Genomic DNA, 6,540 nt, shown 5'->3' with positions numbered 1-6,540 from the left:
ATACTCAAACAGTTAGTAGATTCGATCCTGAGCCTTAGGAATTGAAAGCTCAAGCCAAAAGCCCTCAAAAGTGCCCAAAATAGTACCCTCGAAAATAGGGTAGCACTGCTCCCCATGCGCCATGGCGCTACAAGCAGGGCTAACATGCCCTAGACAGCGCAGTAGTGCCCATCCTTGGGCGCTGTAGCGCTAGAATCAGGGTGATTCAGCCCTGGTTTTTCCCTTTCGATTTCTCCAATCTCCAAACTTCAAGAACTAATTCCAAACTTCAACCAAACTCACAAATGAACCCAAAAACCCATTCTACAAGTCCTAGGCATCAAAACCCAACCAAACTTTGCCAAAACTTCCATGAATTCTCAACTATCCAATCCAAAGTTCCAGCTGAAAACTAATAGAAAACAAAGTATAAACCAGAGTTTCCATGGTTGAATTCTTACCTCAAGCTCAAGATCAAACCCTCTTCAATGGTAGAACACAATCCTAGACCCTCAAGGCTTGATTCTCTAGCTTGAATCTTCAATTGGAGCTTCAAAATTGCAAAGGAAAAAGAAGGAAAGATGATCGTGGGAGAGGAAACCAGCTGCTCTGTTTTTGCTTCTAAGGTTTCTACAGCTTTCTAGTTTTAAGTATAACCATGGTCAAAAGACCAAAATGCCCCTAGGTTATAATTATTTCCTTAACAGCCCCTAAGGGCAAAATTATCCATTCCCGCCTATCTCGTTAATCATAATTAACGTCCTCCAATTCCCAATGTTAGTGAATCATATCCCATTACCCTTTAATTCTTGGTAATGTACTAATCATCAAATTACCCCGAGACTTACCCCGAGCCCCGAAATTAACCCCGTTATGACCAAACCGCTAACTTGTATTCAAAGATCGTCTCATGCCGAATAGCTTGAACATATCCACATAATAATGTGGCTTCATCCATAAATCACCAACATGCATGAAAATATACAAATATGCCCTCAACGGTCAAATTACCAAAATACCCTTATAATGAAAAATGGACCCACATGCATGCATTTATCAACATATAATAATATAATTCACATAATCATGCATATAATCATTTAATGGCATAATAAATCAATTATGACCCTCCCGGCCTTCTAATCCAACCATTAAACCTCATTAGGGATTTTGGGGCATTACAACTATCCCCTCCTTACAGAAATTTCATCCTCGAAATTTACCTGAACAGCTCGGGATACTGATTCTGCATATCTGACTCTAGCTCCCAAGTCACTTCCTCGACCTTGCTATTCCTCCATAATACCTTAACAAAAGGTATCGCTTTATTCCTGAGGACCTTGTCCTTTCTGTCAAGTATCTGGATTGGCTGTTCCTCATAGGAGAGATCTACCTCAAGCTCCAGATCTTCGTAACTCAAAACATCAGTCACATCAGATACATACCTCCGAAGAGTTGAGATATGAAACACGTTATGCACGGTCGACAATGCCGGTGGTAAGGCCAACCTGTAAGCCACCTGACCAATCCTCTCCAAGATCTCAAATGGACCTACATATCTAGGGCTTAGCTTGCCCTTCTTCCCAAATCTTCTCACCCCTTTCCATGGCGAGACTCTAAGGAAGACATAGTCTCCCACTTGGAACTCCACGTTCCTGCGTTTGGGATCTGCATAACTTTTCTGTCTACTCTGAGAAGCAAGCATCTGAGCTCTAATCTTCTCAATGGCCTCACTAGTCCTCTGAATTGCCTCAGGACCCAAGTATCTCCTTTCTCATGTCTCATCCCAATGAATGGGAGATCTGAATTTCCTACCATACAACATCCTATAAGGTGCCACCCCAATGGTAGACTAATAACTGTTGTTGTAGGAAAACTCTATCAAAGGTAGATACTTACTCCAGGATCCACCAAAGTCCAGCACACATACTCGCAGCATGTCCTCTAATATCTGAATCATCCTCTCAGATTGTCCATCTATCTGAGGATGATAAGCAGTACTGAACTTCAACTATGTTCCCATGGCCTTCTATAAACTCCCCCACAACTTGGAAGTGAAAGTGGGGTCTCGATCTGACACAATCGACCTCGGTGCTCCATGGAGGCGCACAATCTCTCTCACATAGAGATCTGCATACCGGTCAACTGTATATGTAGTCCTCATTGGTAAGAAGTGAGCTGACTTGGTGTAGCGATCCACAATAACCCATACTGAATCATGTTGACCAACAATCCTGGGTAACCTTACCATGAAATCCATCGTGATGTCCTCCCATTTCCACTCTGGGATATCTAAAGGCTGCAATAACCTTGCTGGCCTCTGATGCTCAGCCTTGACCTGTTGACATGTCAAGCACTTAGCCACATACTCTACTACATCCCTCTTCATCCTCGACCACCAATACAATGAGCTCACATCCTGATACATCTTCGTGGTGCCTGGATGCAAAGAATAAGGAGTGGTATAAGATTCATCAAGAATCTCTCATCTCATAGCAGTGTCTAACAGAACACATATTCGACCCTTGTACCTCAACAAGCCCAAATCAGACACTGTATAATATCTGGATACTCCAGCCAAAACATCATCTCTAATCTTGATCAGTTGTGGATCACCCAATTGACCCTCCTTGATTCTCTCCAACAGTGTAGACTCGTAGCGTAATGTTGGCCAACTGGCCCACCAGTAACTCTATACCAGCTCTGGTCATATCCTCTGCTAACTCTCTGGCTATCAGCCTAGCACTATAAATCTGTCTCGGACCCTTCTGGCTTAAAGCATCAGCTACCATGTTGACCTTTCTTGGGTGATACAAGATCTCACAGTCATAATCTTTTACTAACTCTAGCCAACGCCTTTGTCTCATATTCAAGTCTTTCTGTGTGAAGAAGTACTTCAGGCTCTTGTGGTTAGTGTAGATCTCACACATCTCCCCATAAAGGTAATGGATCCATACCTTCAAAGCAAAGACCACAGCCGCCAACTCTAAATCATGAGTGGGATATCTTTATTCATACTCCTTCAGTTGACATGAGGCATAAGCAATCACCTTCCCTGACTGCATTAGGACATAACCCAAACCTTGATGTGAGGCATCACAGTAAATCACAAACTTCTCCTGATCTGTTGGAAGACTCAGAACTGGAGCTGTAATCAACCTTTGCTTTAGAACCTGGAAGTTGTTCTCACACCTATCTGAACATACAAACTTCTGATTCTTGCGTGTCAGCTCAGTCAATGAAGTGGAAATCTTAGAGAACCCTTCCACGAAACATTTGTAATAACCTGCCAATCCAAGGAAACTTCTAACCTCAGAAGCATTCTCTGGCCTTGGCCAATCTCTGACTGCCTTAATCTTGGTTGGATCTACCTTAATCCCCTCCTTACTGACAATATGTCCAAGGAAAGATACCTGAGATAACCAGAACTCACACTTCTTGAACTTTGCAAGCAGTTTATGTTCCCTCAGTCTCTATAGAACCAACCTCAAATGCTGCTCATGTTCTGACTCTGACTGAGAATAAACTAGAATATCATCGATGAAGATGATCAAAAACTGGCCCAAATAATCCTTGAACATTGTGTTCATCAAATCCATGAAAGTAGCTGGGGCATTAGTCAATCCAAAAGACATGACTAAGAACTCATAATGCACATATCTAGTGCGAAAAGCAGTCTTTGGTATGTCTCCCTCCTTGACCCTCAACTGATGATAACCAGAATGAAGGTCTATCTTTGAGAATACCCTTTTACCTTGCAACTAATCAAACAAATCATCTATCCTTGGCAGAGGATACTTGTTCTTAATTGTTAACTTGTTCAGTTCTCTGTAATCAATACACATCCTCAGAGAACCATCTTTCTTTTTCACAAACAAAACGGGTGCACCCCAAGGTGAGAAACTAGGTCTAATAAAACCCAAATCCAACAGCTCTTGCAACTGTACTTTCAATTCTTTTAACTCTGCTGGGGCCATTCTATAAGGTGCTCTAGACACTGGCTCTGTCCCTGGTGCCAGTTCTATCACAAACTTAATCTCTCTGTGTGGTGGAAATCCTTGTAAATCTTTTGGAAACACATCCAGAAACTCACAGACTAGTCTGGTCTCTTCTGGTCTCATTGGCGTGACCTGAGTGGTATCCACCACACTGGTTAAGAATCCTATGCATCCTCCTTGCAATAGGTCTCTAGCCCTCAAAACAGATATCATAGGTATACGAGGTCCATGCACAATACCAAAAAACACAAAGGATCCTCACCTTCAGGCTAAAAGGTGACCATTTTCCTTCTGCAATCTATCATTGCCCCATACTTCACTAACCAATCCATACCCAGAATCATGTCAAAGCCAGTCATAACTAACTATATCAAATCCACTGACAACTCTCTGCCCTCCACTGTCACTGGCAAAGATCTGACCCATCTTCTGGATACTACTAACTCCCAAGTGGGTAATAAGGTCCCGAACCCCACAGCATAATAATCACATGGTCTACATAGTCTATCAATAATTCTACTAGCAACAAAAGAATGTGTAGCACCAGAATCAAAACAGTATAAGGGGTTCAGCACTAAGAAGCTAACCTGTAAATACTAAGGGTGAAGCCTCAGCTTTTGCTTGTGTCAACGTGAACACTCGAGCTTGGGCCAAGCTGTCCGCCATTCTGGGTTCTTCCTTTCTTGCTTTAGGGCAATCTTTCTTGAAATGACTCACCGCTCCACATAAGAAGCAAGCCTTTTCCCTATACTCTCCCAAATGGTGCCTCTTGCACCTATGGAACTCTGGATAAGTCTTCTAGGCCTCACTGCCACCCTGACGACCCATTGCAATACCACGTGGTCACCTGTCAGGGCCTAGAGCTGGGAAGGTGTCAAGAACCTTCCTCTTCTGATCACTAGGGCCTCCACCCCTACCTGAACCCATAAATGGAGGACTTGTGCTCCCCAACTCTCTTCTGGCTGCATTGTCCCACCAGATCTTGTTTTCTGTGCTCTCAGCTGTGAGCGCCTTCTCCACCACCTGTGCATAAGTAGTAACTCCAGCCACAGTGGTGATACAAACATCCCAAGCTAGTCTACGATGTAGCCCCTAAAGAAACCTCTCCCTTCTGGTCCCATCAGTGGGCACCAGCTCCATGGCAAACTTTGCCAATCTATCAAACTTCAGAGCATACTCAATCATTGATAAACTCCCCTGAAGTAATACGATGAACTCTTTAGCTTTAGCAGCCCTGATGGCATCGTTATAGTACTTCTCATTGAACAGAGTCTGAAACTCTTTCCAACTCAGGGCATTGACATTTCTGGTCTAGGATATAACCTCCCACCAAATTCGGGCATCCTCCCGAAACATGTATGTGGCACAGGCCACCCTCTCATTACCAGACACCCTCATGAAGTCAAGGATGGCGGTAATCATGCTCATCCATTTCTGAGCCTTAGCTGGATCTTCACTACCCTCAAATGCTGGAGGTTGTTGTTTCCTGAACCTTTCATAAAGAGGTTCGCATTTACTTCCAACCTCTGGCAGTTGCTCAACTGTTGGCACCGATACAGGTGGTGCCTTAGGTAAAACATTCCTTGCAGGAACTTATTGTTGTCTCAGAAGGCGGATTTCTTCTTCTTGCCTCAATACTCTAGCCTGTAAATCATTAAACAACTGCTGCCAGCTATCAGGAGCTGGCTGTGGAATCTGATTTTGATCATTCTCTTGACCCTGTCTGTTATTCTGACCTTGATCTTCCTGGCCAGCTAGTGAATCTGTCTGTCTTAGAATCATTCTTATAACTTAAACCTTGCTGCAATAGTCAATGCAGCTAGTTAGGCAGTGATAACTAAACCTCTTGCCGCCTCACGGTCCAAGAACAAGCAGATATTACTCATATTCCACAATTATACAGATATACAAATGGATACATGATCATATCATTTAGCATTTAACACATATCAGTTAATAATCCACAATGAACAATACTAATAAGAATGTTCCAGCAATATCAATACTAATAAGCACGTTCTTGCTTATGATGCAGTAGTCAAGGCCCAGCCTTATCAATGTATCACATGTAGACAGGTAAAGCATTTATACTTTATTTAAGCAGTAAATATATAACCACATAAATAGTTACCAAACCATGAGTCGAGCTTGTCTTCGGTGGCGAGTGTACATGCCCAGCCAGTCTACAAGAACCCTAAACCTTGGCACGCTCTGATACCAAGTTGTAACGCCTTGGTTACTCCAAGACTATTACAGTGAGCTTTAAACCGTGCTTAACTCGCTAAATGAGTCATTTGGTTATAAGCGTGCATCTAGGTGTTATTAATAGGCTAAGTTGAAAAATCTCGATCAAAAGGAAATGATATATTTTATTTAAAACATAAAATTGTACATGGGCCCATAAAAACATTTACAAGCTATTTACAATCCAAAATGGTCATTACAGTGCAAAAAATTACAACCCGCCGACCTAAGCAGCAAAATATAGGGTTAACCCCTAGTTCCTCTAAGAAACACCTTGGCCATGGTGGTCAAGCGGCTGCATATGTACACATCGCCACCT

The sequence above is a fragment of the Humulus lupulus genome, chromosome 1 (assembly GCF_963169125.1).
Source record: "Humulus lupulus chromosome 1, drHumLupu1.1, whole genome shotgun sequence".
Taxonomy (NCBI): Eukaryota; Viridiplantae; Streptophyta; class Magnoliopsida; order Rosales; family Cannabaceae; genus Humulus; species Humulus lupulus.
The sequence above is the reverse complement of the archived record's forward strand: the minus strand, read 5'-3'. Positions refer to the sequence as shown.